General features: G+C 39.1%; 1 pseudogene; it reads left to right on the plus strand.

Annotated features, from left to right (window-relative positions):
- The first annotated feature begins 1923 nt into the window (after window positions 1-1923).
- LOC137225797 (large ribosomal subunit protein uL13 pseudogene) lies at window positions 1924-2555 on the plus strand (annotated as a pseudogene).
- Window positions 2556-14014: the final 11459 nt, after the last annotated feature.

Here is a 14014-nt window from a genome sequence, read left to right on the forward strand (position 1 = left end):
TAGGACACTGCAAACCTAATTCCACTCATGAGCATCTTCTTGTCCTATCTGTTCTGTTTTGAAATCTTGTCTTGGCTTGTTCCACAAGGACCTTATGAAATGTTCCTCCTCCCGTCCCCCCCACCAAAAAAGTGGAGCAGTACAGTCATTAAGCCCATTGTCTCCTCCTAGCCTTGCCTGGACTTAGAGCACAATGCCTGGACGTATGAGGCTGTGGAGCATTATTCATTGCTCACAGAGAGGCCAAGTGAGTCGGGATTAGCCTCAACAATGCACCCTGCTATTTGCTATTTGGCCAGGAGCAGGGTTCTCATCCAATACAACGCTTGTGCACATTCAGCTCATTGCTTGTCCATGTACATCCCCACACACGGGGAGGAGTTTTGCAATCCAAAGTGACAACCATGTGTCCTTGGCTTTGTTCCCACCAGGGACAGGAAGGAGACTGCTCTGTGCTCTGCATTCTATCTCCTTGGCTGCTAACCCTCTAATGCAATTATCTGGGAAAAGGACTCGAGTTTGCTTGTAGTCTTTATATGGACATCTTGTGCTGGTTATTAAGGCACTTTGACTTAACCTCAAGTGGTCACTAAGGTATCCAGGCATCACGATGAGAACTTCACTGGATCAATACTAGAAAATTACTTCAAGAAAAGGGAAATCAAGCTGAAGAGAAATATGGCCAAGAGACTCATATATAACTAGTCCTCTGTTTAGGGATATCAAAGCCTGTGTTGCTGAACATAAGTAGGAAGCTTGAAGAATAGACTTAAATTTTACAAAGGGAAGAAGACTCTTCCATTGAGTGCTAAAAGTATTATAAAATTTCCAAGTCCAGGTCTTGTAAAGTCATTGCCTCCCTTCAGTCCTTACGTGATTTAGATCCCCTTTGGCTGTGAGGGTAGTGTGTGAGGGACTCCTTCTGATTCATAGGAAACCAGTGTAGCTACAAGCACCTGCCTCAGAACTACCTATCATTTTGAGTCCAAATATTTAGTCCAGCAGCAGAGGCTGACAGAAACTGACAGGCATTTTGAATTTAGTCCTTCATAGAGCAACAGGTAAGCAATGATCACCTGTGTATGAGGAAGCCTCCATATGAGAAATTTACTCAGCCAGGTACCTCCCTGCTGTGACCAGAGGAAAAAGCAGCCCTTCAATTCAGTACCTGCATTATTTTCCTATCGCCTCTGTGACAAATTACAGCATTACTGGTTTTAAGCAACACAAACTTAGCATCTTATAATTCTGGAGTTCAGCAGTCCAAAATGGGTCTCACTGGACAAAAATCAAGATTTCAGTAGAGTTACTTTGCTTCTGGAGACTCTAGAGGGAAATATGTTTCCTTCCCTTCTTCAGCTTCTAGAAGTTGCCCTCAATCCTTGGTTCGTGGCCCCTTCCAGCAATCCCACCACTCTGACACCTGCTTCCATTGTCACGGTTCCTTTTCTGACCCTCCTGACTCCCTCTTTCTCTTATAAGGACCCTTGTGATTACATTGGGCACAACCAGATAACCCAGGATCATCTCAAGATCATTATATTTCATCACATGTGCAAAATCCTCTTTGCCATGTAAGGTAATATACTCACAGTTTCAACGACTAAGACTTGGACATCTCTGGAGGCTATTATGCTGCCAAACCCAGTACCCCTTTTCATTTTCAAGCCAGAAGCTATTGGACATTTCTATATTTAACTCTGGCTCTACTCATCTCAACTGACCCAAAGTATTACTTGTAACTTCCTACTCCTTTACAAGATTGAGAGCGTCTAAGAAAAGCAGATGCTGTATTCTGCTTACTTACTGTTGCATTCTTCGTAGTCCTTAGCACGATGGAAAAAAAGTCAATAAAACGGACTTACTGAAAATTAAAAACTCCTGCCCATTGAAAGACATCACTGAGTGCTTTCCCAGGCAGCTGCCGAAGATGGCGGAGGGGCAGGTCCTGGTGCTCGATGGCCGAGGCCATCTCCTGGGCCTCCAGGCGGCCATCATGGCCAAGCAGGTGCTTCTGGGTTGAAAGGTGGTGGTCGTGCGGCTGTGAAGGCATCAGCATTTATGGAAATTTCTATAGAAACAAGTTGAAGTACCTGGCCTTCCTCTGCAAACGGATGCGGCCCCTACCACTTCCGAGCCCCCAGCCACATCTTCTGGCGGACAGTGCGAGGCGTGCTGCCCCACAGGACCAAGCGAGGCCAGGCCGCTCGGGACCGCCTCAAGGTGTTTGATGGGATCCCGCCACCCTATGACAAGAAACAGCGGATGGTGGTTCCTGCCGCCCTCAAGGTTGTGCGTCTGAAGCCTGTGCAGAAGTTTGCCTACCTAGGGCGGCTGGCTCGTGAGGTTGGCTGGAAGTACCAGGCAGTAACAGCCACCCTGGAGGAGAAGAGAAAGGAGAAGGCCAAGATCCACTACCGGAAAAAGAAGCAGCTCCTGAGGCTACGGAAGCAGGCCGAAAAGAACAGAGAAAAGAAAACTGACAAGGTCACAGAGGTCCTCAAGACCCATGGATTCCTAGTCTGAGCGCAATAAAACGGACTGTTTATTCTTAATGCTTGGCCTGGCCTGCCCTTCCTCCATCGCCACCTTAGGATGTGGGGGACCCCCAGGGGCTGCCATCCAGGTGCCACAGGCAGTCTGGGGCTTAGAAGACTGGGTATAGTGAAGTGGCCTTAGTCACTGCTGTTTAAGAAAGGCCATTTTAAAAGAGTAGACAGTTATAAGGGCTGTGCAGGCAGAATTTGCCTGTGACATATTCATTCGTGAGAGTTTTAGGACATGGACAGTTGGAACAACCAGTGGTGTTGCAATATTGGCAAAAGTGAGCTGGAAGACCTAATTGGAAGGGACCCCCACATCGCTTACAGGGAGTCTGTTTAAGTGTCCCACATGGTCAGTACTATACTCTGCAGCTGTCAGGATGTGAGAGAATGCTTGGGCAGCATGAGTCTGGGGTTCTAAAAGGTGTTTATGGAAGGGAAATATGGCCCAAGGGGTCACAGGCATTGCCCTTGTGTCTTCCCTATATTTTGTGATCCAAAACTAATAAATTATTTTTAAAGAAAAATAAAAAAGAAAAAGAAAGACATCATTGAGTAGCGGGGCAAAATTAGATGGGATTTCTGCTTCCAGCAATGTCTAAATAACAGGGACTAGGTTTACCTTCCTTCCTAAAACAACTAAAAAAATCTGGATAAAATATATGGCACAATAGTTATTAAGATTTGGACAACAAACAATGAAAGACAGTGAACCCTGAGAGATGGGAAATAAATGCAGTGAACCCTACACTTGCCTTGATGTGCCCCTTGGAGGGAGTTTCTGTCTGAAGCGGAGAATGGGATCCCAGGGAGAGTACTTTGATGGAGTCTGTGTGGATAGAGTTTGCAGGGTAGAGAGTTGGAGGATAGAAAAGAGACCTGTAGAGGGTCCTGCTCAAGTCTTCAGCTAAGTACTGATCAGTGCAGGTTTGTGAAGAAACTATCCAGGTCTGGGGAAAGAACTCTCTGAAAAGAATAGAAGAACAGTACCAGGAACTCACACAAAGCCAGAAATAGTTCCTATTCCCAGCAGGCAGAGTAGAAAACCTCATAATTCATGTGGCATTGGGTAGAGTTCTCAGAAGGCTTAGCTTCAGTTTTGAGACAAAGGTACCCTAGAATAAAGCCTGCTTCAGTACCAGATAACAAAGCTCAAAAGCAAGTTCTGAAAGGATAATACTGTTTGTAAGTAACTCAACTGCATCCCAGAACAAAGCTCAAAAATATTTACAGAAATACTACAATATCCAGCAAACAAAAAGGTAAAATTCTCAATGTCTGACATCCATTCAGCAATGAACAGAATTAACATTCTGAATTAACATTTGGAAGATGTCAAGTATGACCCATAATGAGGATGAAAATCAGTCAATAGAAACTGATTGAAGAAGTATACAGATAATAGAATTAGTAGATAAGACATTAATAGGGTTATTACAACAGTATCCCATAAGTTCAAGAGGCTAGAAGAAAGATTGCACATGAAAACTAGACACATAGAAGACATAAAGTGACCCAAATTATCTTCCAAAGATGAAAACTAAAATATCTGATATAAAAAAATACAGCAGGTTAAACACTGGAGAAAAAAAGATTAGTGAACTTGAAGACATACCTATAGAAGCTATGTAAAATAAAACCCAGAAAGAATTTTTTAAAAATTGAAAAACAATAAAGCCAAAACTAACACACCATTGTAAAGCAATTATACTCCAATAAAGATGTTAAAAAAAATTGAAAAATAAAATGAGCAGAGCATCACTTGAGGTGGAGGGGAAGCAACTTTAAGCATCAAATATACATGTAATTGGAGTCCCCAGAGCAGAGGAGGGATTTTTAGTTCTGATCTATTTTGAATACATTTGCTGTGAATATTCATACATTATGTGGACGTATGCTTTAAATTCTCTTGGGTACACACCAAGGAGAGAAATTGCTGGGTCCTAGGGATCATAAAAGTTTAACTTTTTAAAAAAACTGTCAAATAATTTTCCAAAGTGGTTTTATTATTTTACATTCACTACAGCAATGCATTAAAATTTTAGCTCCTTTGCATCCTTGCCAATGTTTTTACATTATCACTCTTTTTAATTTTATCCATCTTAATGGGCATGTAGTGATATGTCATTGTGGTTTTAATTTGTATTTCCCTGATGACTAATATTGTTGAGCCTCTTTTCATAGGCTTATGGGCCCTTCATATATATTTCTTTACGAAATGTCTGTTGAAATCTTTTCCCCATTGTTTTATTGGGGTATTTCTCTCCTTATTATCAAGTTGTAAGAGTTATTTTATATATTCTGGGTACAAGTCAAATATGAGTATTGTAAATATTTTCTCCTCTTCTGTGGCCTTTATCATTTTTATAGTGGTGTCTTTTTAAAAAGCTCTGTTGAGATATAATAGACATACAATAAACTACACATATTTAAAATACACAATTTGATCAGGTTCAAAATACATGTACACCCATGAAACACTGATTCCAATTAAGTTAATGAACATTTCCATCATTGTCAAAAGTCTCCTGGAGCCCCTTTTGAATACTTCTTTACTACTCTTCCATGTCCATCCCCAGGCAATTGAGTATTTACAATACTCAATCTACTTGTGTCACTATAGCTTACTTTGCATTTTCTATAATTTTATATAGATAAAATCAGTGTTACATATTTTTTTCTAGTTTCTTTCACTAGCATAATTATTTTAAGATGTATCTACATAGTTTGTATAATGATATTTCTTCTCTTTTTATTGCTGAGTAGTAGTCCCTTGCATAAATATAGCACAATTTATGTATTTATTTATCTGATGATGAGCATTTGAATAGTTTCCAGATTTTGACTATTAAAAATAAATCAGGGCTTCCCTGGTGGCGCAGTGGTTGAGAGTCCGCCTGCCCATGCAGGGGACACGGGTTCGTGCCCCGGTCCGGGAAGATCCCACATGCTGTGGAGTGGCTGGGCCCGTGAGCCATGGCCGCTGAGCCTGCGCGTCCGGAGCCTGTGCTCCGCAACGGGAGAGGCCGCAACAGTGAGAGGCCCGTGTACCGCAAAACAAAAACAAAAAAACAAAAACAAAAGCAAAAAATAAATAAAAATAAATCAAATGAATATTTGTATAACAATCTTTGCATGCCCATATGCTTTCATTTCTCTTTGGTCTAAGATCAATGACCTCAGCATCCATCTTAAGACATAGAAAAATAAAAGCGAATGAAATGTATAATGAGCAGATGAAAAGAAACAGTAAAGATGGGAACAGAAAAATCAATGAAATCAAAAACAGAAAAACAGGTAAAAATTAAGAAAGACAAAATTTGTATTTTCAGAAGGTAATAAAATAGTAAACTTCTAGCAGACTGACAGACTGATTAGGGAAAGAAGACACCAAAAGACACACACACACGTATATGTGTGTGTGTGTGTGTGTGTATGCCTATATATATATATATACACATACACACATATATATATAACTTCACCAAATGAAGAATATCTGCTCTTCCAAAAATAGTGCTAAGAGCATGAAAAGAGAAGAATCAGACTAGGTGAAAATATTTACAAATTGTATATCTGATAAAAGCCTGTATCCAGAATAAAACCAACAATAAAAATAAAAACCAACAACCCAAATTAAACACTGGCAAATATTTGAACAGTCACTTCACCAAAGAAGGTATATGGATGGCAGATAAGAACATGAAAAAGTGGTGAACATCATTAGTCATTGGGGAAATGCAAATCAAAACTACGGCAAGATATAATTCCGTATCTATTAGAATGTCTAAATTTAAAAAGATTGGCCATATCAAGTGTTGGTGAGAATGTGGAAGAAGAGTACCCCTCATAAACTGCTGGTGGGAGTGTAAAATGGTACAACCACTTTGAAAAACAGTTTGTCGGTTTCTCCAAAAGCTAAGCGTGCATCTACTAAATGACCCAGCCATCCCACTCCTAAGTATTTTCCAGAACACAAATTTAAATCTGCAAATTTGAATAACCCAAGCTTTGGAGGGAGCTTCAAGTTTGTGGTTTAGTTTCCTTCACAAGAAAGTGTTATTCAGATATCCAGTGTAGATAAAATACAGTCATTCCGGTCAATGTGAGGTTTCCTGTTGCTGACCGGGGAACCGTGTTCAGCCTCTAGGTTGAAATATCATTTTATATCTGTCCTAAGTCACAACATTATTTGAAGAGCATCCTTCATTCATTCAACATTTATTAAACGTCTATTCTGATTAGTAAGTATTTTTTCCTCCCTGGTTACATACACTCCTTACTTAAAGCTCTAAACAAAATATTTCTTATTAATTTGATCACTTTTAAACTCCCTTTCATGATATCATTATTTTGTATGTTTATTAACTGTCTATTCCTCATTATCTAAAATCTCTTAATAGCTCAACTACATTTGGAGCATTTTTTTTCCTGGCCTAGTTCAGTTCTTCCGTTATCATCTCTGATTCATACTTCCCAGTGAAAAAAATATTTTAAATTAAATACATCTTCATTTTAGAGTCTTCAAGACAAAATTTCAGCAAGCAGGAACCTGACTGATATTTCAAACCTGAAGACAAATTTGATGCTTGTTTCCTTTGCGTAAACTTCTCTTCGGTCATGCGCTGTAGCTGGGTTCACAGATCAGCAGATGTGATATGAGAAACACATTGGGTCAAGCCTCTATCATGAGATCAGGGAAAATCGGCTTTCTCGCCAGTAAAAACGGAGCAACGTGTTTTCAAATCTTGCAGCTCCCAGCAAGCCCTTGTGTTTCCATTTGGTCTATGAAGCAGTTCAGCTCACCCTCTCGTGATGTTGTGACAGCCTTTGTCTCCGCCCCAGCAGCACAAAGACTAAAGGAAAATGGGATGGGTAGCTGCTTTTCTTGCATTGGAGAAGAGACATGATTTCACAGAAATAAAAGATATCTGATCTTTTTAGCCCCCTTTGTTTCCTCTCTCCACGTTTTGCAGCCCTTTTTATCTGTAAATAAATTTTAAAAAATTGTACATACATTTTCAAAATGTGCCGCATAATACAACTTCATACATTTAGGAAGCTGACAGCTGCCCTCTGAGGTATATAGCCTGACAGCCTAAAATCCAGAAATCAATCATTTAGATATACCGATGCTATGCTCTTACTCCTGGTGTGTACTGCGGCACCCAGGAATCACTTATTTGAGATATGCCACCCGGGGAGGGGGATGTTCTCATAGATCTGCCATGTTACAGCCCAGAATCCAGCAGCCAACCGGGCAAGTCTGTGCTGAATCGGAGCTTCCAGAAACCTGTGAAGAAGGGGGATGACAGTTCTGTTCTTCAACAGACCATTATGAACTAATTAGCATACATGAATTGCAGATTTGAAGCATTAAAGTGATGTACAAATCATTAATTTTTTGTCAAATCCATGTCATCTTTGTGTATGCCTTCCTATTCTAATGTTGCATGACAGTGAAAAGAGGTACAATCCTCTGTATGTAAAGAGGAGAGATTTGGTGTAGATGATATAATGAGATCTATTTAAACACTATGTATTTTCCAGCTTTGAATAAATCTACTTGGAAAAATGCTACAGTTGTCCCATTAGGGTTAATTGTGAAAGGATGTTAATGTATTCAAAACCCCAGGGGTAGTTCTACATGTTGTCTGAGTGAAACAGGGGATGTAAGACCAACTTCACATTTAAGCTTTCTTTTTAAAAAGTCCTCTTTCTGATGAATAAAAAGCCATAAAATCTTTCTCACCAACTATGTAAAGTGTAACTATTTAGAATGGGAACTGAGCTTCTGGGTGTGTGAGGGCTCCAACACAGCAGATCTATTCTCGTTAACCCAATGCCAAACTTAATTTATAAAGATGTATAATGCAATGCAATGGAAAACAACATCAAAGCTGAGTTTCACACTGGAAAAGGCTTCTAAATATTAATGTGTGTTTTTAAAAAATTTTCTCTGTGTATTTAATTACTAAAGCTATTTGTGCTTAAACAAATGCCTCGTGTTTCATTTGAATTTCTTTTTTTCTTATTACAGCAGAGTCAATGCTTAATTTGTTAGTACTGTAATAGTCGTCATGGTAACAGACTCTAATATTATATATAAATATGTATGTGGTGTATATATGTGCATATTACAAATATATAGTATGGATGATCATGACTTGATACCAAAAGCGTACTTCAGAAGACGTAGCTCTCGAGGAAAACCTTAATTAAAAATGGAGTTATACTTTATGAGCCTAAAGATATCGTCACAAACTCAAGTCTTTTTACTTGGGAGAAATGCAAGTTCTGAGGAAGGGGGAGCTGTTTTCTCTCTTCTTGTGGGTTCTCTCTCCCTGAAAGCAGAGTCAATCCATGCCTGGGGTTATACTCTACAGACTTTTTCTTCTCCCCACTCCCTTCCCCACCAACTTTTTTTTAACCTCAAAAAGTCTACCTAAAATGAAAACCAGGACCAAACCCTAGGGGCAGATCCTTTTCCAAAAACCATTCTTATTATAACGAGAAGACAGAGGGATGCATTGAGAAAGGAGTAGTAGAGGGTGAGATGATTTGTTCCATTTGTATTGGTAAGAGAGGGGACTTAATAATAATGAAAAATACACACATATGTACCACTTGAATTAGACATTTCACACAACTCTCAGTAAATGTTTAAGATGAATTTGTATAGTCTCCATTTTAGAGATGAGAAAGCTGAGGCTCAGGGTGGAGGAGTAAAAATTGTCATGAAGGTTAGATTTGCTAAAGCCTATACTCTGTACAATGTCACCTTACTACCCTGAGGCCTTCGTTCTTTTTTGAATTTTATTTTATTTATTTTTTTTATACAGCAGGTTCTTATTAGTTATTCATTTTATACATATTAGTGCATATATGTCAATCCCAATCTCCCAGTTCATCACACCACCACCTCCACCGCCACATTTCCCCCTTGGTGTCCATACGTTTGTTCTCTACACCTGTGTCTTTATTTCTGCCCTGAACACCGACCGGTTCATCTGTACCATTTTTCTAGGTTCCACATATATGCGTTAATATACGATATTTGTTTTTCTCTTTCTGACTTACTTCACTCTGTATGACAGTCTCTAGATCCACCCATGTCTCTATAAATGACCCAATTTTGATCAAGGGATCAATCCAAGAAGAGGATATAACAATTGTAAATATTTATGCACCCAACATAGGAGCACCTCAATACATAAGGCAAATGCTAACAGCCATAAAAAGGGAAATCGACAGTAACACAATCATAGTAGGGCATTTTAGCACCCTACTTTCACCCATGAACAGATCATCCAAAATGAAAATAAATAAGGAAACACAAGCTTTAAATGATACATTAAACAAGATGGACTTAATTGATATTTATAGGACATTCCATCCGAAAACAACAGAATACACATTTTTCTCAAGTGCTCATGGGACATTCTCCAGGATAGATCATATCTTGGGTCACAAATCAAGTTTTGGTAAATTTTGGAAAATTGAAATCGTATCAAATATCTTTTCTGACCACAACAGTATGAGACTAGATATCAATTACAGGAAAAAATCTGTAAAAAAATACAAACACATGGAAGCTAAACAATACACTACTTAATAACCAAGAGATCACTGAAGAAATCAAAGAGGAAATCAAAATATACCTAAAAACAAATGACAATGAAAACACGACCACCCAGAACTTATGGGATGAAGCAAAAGCAGTTCTAAGAGGGAAGTTTATAGCAATACAATCCTACTTCAAGAATCAAGAAACATCTCAAATAAACAACTTAACTTTACACCTAAAGCAATTAGAGAAAGAAGTACAAAAAAAACCAAAGTTAGCGTAAGGAAAGAAATCATAAAGATCAGATCAGTAATAAATGAAAAAGAAATGAAGGAAATGATAGAAAAGATCAATAAATCTAAACGCTGGTTCTTTGAGAAGATAAAGAAAATTGATAAACCGTTAGCCAGACTGATCAAGAAAAAAAGAAGACTCAAATCAATAGAATTAGAAATGAAAAAGGAGAAGTAAAAACTGACACTGCAGAAATACAAAGGATCATGAGAGATTACTACAAGCAACTCTATGCCAATAAAATGGACAACCTGGAAGAAATGGACAAATTCTTAGAAAAGCACAACTTCTGAGACTGAATCAGGGAGAAATAGAAAATATAAACAGACCAATCACAAGCACTGAAATTGAGACTGTGATTAAAAATCTTCCAACAAACAAAAGCCCAGGACCAGAGGATTCACAGGCAAATTCAATCAAACATTTAGAGAAGGGCTAACACCGATCCTTCTCAAACTCTTTCAAAATATAGCAGAGGGAGGAATACTCCCAAACTCATTCTACGAGGCCACCATCACCCTGATACCAAAACCAGAAAAAGATGTCACAAAGAAAGAAAACTACAGGCCAATATCACTGATGAACATAGATGCAAAAATCCTCAACAAAATACTAGTAAACACAAGCCAACAGCACATTAAAAGGATCATACACCATAATCAAGTGGGGTTTATTCCAAGAATGCAAGGATTCTTCAATATACGCAAATCCATCAACGTGATACACCATGTTAACAAATTAAAGGAGAAAAACCACATGATCATCTCAATAGATGCAGAAAAAGCTTTTGACAAAATTCAACACCCATTTATGATAAAAACCCTCCAGAAAGTAGGCATAGAGGGAACTTACCTTAACATAATAAAGACCATATGTGACAAACCCACAGCCAACACCGTTGAGTTATTTGTAGTGAGGTGGATGGACTTAGAGACTGTTATACAGAGTGTAGTAAGTCAGAAAGAGAAAAATAAATACTGTATGCTAACACATATATATGGAATCTAAAAAAAAAAAACAAAAACACAGAGGTTCTGAAGAACCTAGGGGCAGGACAGGAATAAAGATGCAGACATAGAGAATTGACTGAGGACACAGGGAGGGGGAAGGGTAAGCTGGGACGAAGTGAGAGAGTGGCATGGACACATATACACTACCGAATGTAAAACAGATAGCTAGCGGGAAGCAGCCGCATAGCACAGGGAGATCAGCTCAGAGCTCTGTGACCACCTAGAGGGGTGGGATAGGGAGGGTGGGAGGGAGATGCAAGAGGGAGGGAGGATATGGGGATATATGTATACGTATAGCTGATTCACTTCGCTATAAAGCAGAAACTAACACACCATTGTAAAGCAATTATACTCTAATAAAGGTGTTAAAATTAAATAAATAAATATACATATAGACAGTTGCAAACAGTAAAAAGAAAAAGAAAGAATACTCTGGTGATGGTGTTGGAAGGCTAAGATGGCTACATCGTTGCTAGGAAGCACCTCTGGACAGTGGGATTTCTGATTAGAAGACTGATGACACCTAGGGTGTGACATTTTGATTAGGACAAATGACCACCCTTCCAGTGTAGCTTAAGCTAACCAACATATACATAACTTTATACTTCTTATAAACTAAAAGGAGATATTTAAATTATACACATTCTATTAAGCAGTTCATGTAATTAATAAAGGGCAAAATCAGAACTACACCTAAGCTCCTCTGACTCCTAAATTTGAAAGTCTTGCTACTATAGCATTTCAAGTTGGCATTAATTCTAAAACAGTCCAAACTCATTGCTCTAAGGAGTAAACTTTTCTAAGTTAGCCTATTATCAAAAATTTTTCCACTTAAAAGCAGCAAATTTAGTTGCTGCTATTAATCTTGGAGCATCATTGTAAATGAGGTTAAGGCAGAATTAAAAAAACAGAGCGTCTGCGGCTTCCCTGATGGCGCAGTGGTTGAGAGTCCGCTTGCTAATGTAGGGGACGCGGGTTCGTGCCCCGGTCCGGGAAGATCCCACGTGCCATGGAGCGGCTGGGCCCGTGAGCCATAGCCGCTGAGCCTGTGCGTCTGGAGCCTGTGCTCCTCAACGGGAGAGGCCACAACAGTGAGAGGCCTGCGTACTGCCAAACCCCCCCCTCAAAAAACAGAGCATCAGATAATGAAAGTTTGGATTTATAAGATGTGGTCAAATGTAAAATGACAAATCATTGATTATTAGAAAATTAAGAGGAGACATGATAAACGTCGCAGAGAAGTTCAAAGCAAACTTTGTCTTACTATCACCCTCCTCTATTTTGACTCTGCAATGTCTGTATTTGCAGGCCTGCTCTGATTTCATAACCACTTATGTTAACCTCTCTGCTAACTTTTTTTATTAATAAGCGTCTACTTTATGGATGGCTTCTAATTTATTTTCCCAGAGGAAATCATGGGAAAACAATTAAAGAGTTCCTAAATTTGATCACTGATTTGTAGTGGTATTGTTTATACTTTCAGAGAAGCCAAGACAGATTCTGCTGTGGGGATTCAATGGTCATCTGAAGAAATAAAGGGGTTCTACACCTCCCATTCCCATGCTTCTTCAGAAGGCTAGGCCCGCTGCCCCACTCACACAGAGGGAAAGCCTTCCAATTCCTACACTTGCTTTATGGCTGTATGTAAACGTGTTTAGGGTTCTCCGGCTATTCTTCTTTAGGAAAATCATTCTCAACTGTGCTCTTCTGTTTGTTTGATTGTTGTGGAGGCGAAGGCTAGAGATCGCCAATACAGCATTTTGAGACGTTCTCATTTTACTGGAGAGTGTGGTTCCGTAAGCACGAGTACACTGATTGAAGCCAAAACTATGATGAAATTGTTGGGTTTCTTGAGGGAGTGACGAGGAATGGGTAGAATGAAGTTCCAGCTAAAGAATCGGATACTTCCCCAGGTCCCCCCCCAAAACAATGGTGTACTATCTCACACTTTCTCCATCTGTGAAACAAAGATAATTTTTTAGCTTCCTTCATGGAAATGACAAAATAAAAGCTCCTATAAAAGGCTTAGTTAGACACTGTTAAGTCAGTTCTTAATGATAATCTACTGAAGTCTTTATTGTTTCATCCTCTGGGAATTAAAAACCACTGAGCCTTCCTTGAAACCCTCCCCTGAGAATAGCATATGGCTCCTAAAGTCTGTGCAATTAAGTTCCTGGAGAGGAGGAGCCTGGGAAACGGTAGACCTCTGAACGAATAGATGAAAACAAAAGACAAAAGACAAAAAAAAAGATAGCTAATAGGTAAATGGGTTAAATGGTTAAGTCGTGACCCATCAGTGTATTGGCTCTTTCTCTATTAAACCTAATATCAAAGGAAGAATGCCATGATAAGGAGTTCAGAAGTACCCTAAGCTTGAAACAGCTTTGGAAAAACCAGGCTTGTTGAACTGATGTAGTTATTGTGATTCATTGAAGTCTGAACAGCAAAGTATTTAAAGCACTGTTAGGAAATATTAAACCTGTCTTCTGAGACTGGGATTGAAAAAAGGTAGGACAGCTCAGTTTTTACATTAAAGCAGGATTGGGCCTGATTAGTATTTGAGATATTTCTTTGCCAATTTGGGGCAGCATTAGATTTTG

Source organism: Pseudorca crassidens, chromosome 6 (genome assembly GCF_039906515.1).
Source record: "Pseudorca crassidens isolate mPseCra1 chromosome 6, mPseCra1.hap1, whole genome shotgun sequence".
Lineage (NCBI taxonomy): Eukaryota > Metazoa > Chordata > Mammalia > Artiodactyla > Delphinidae > Pseudorca > Pseudorca crassidens.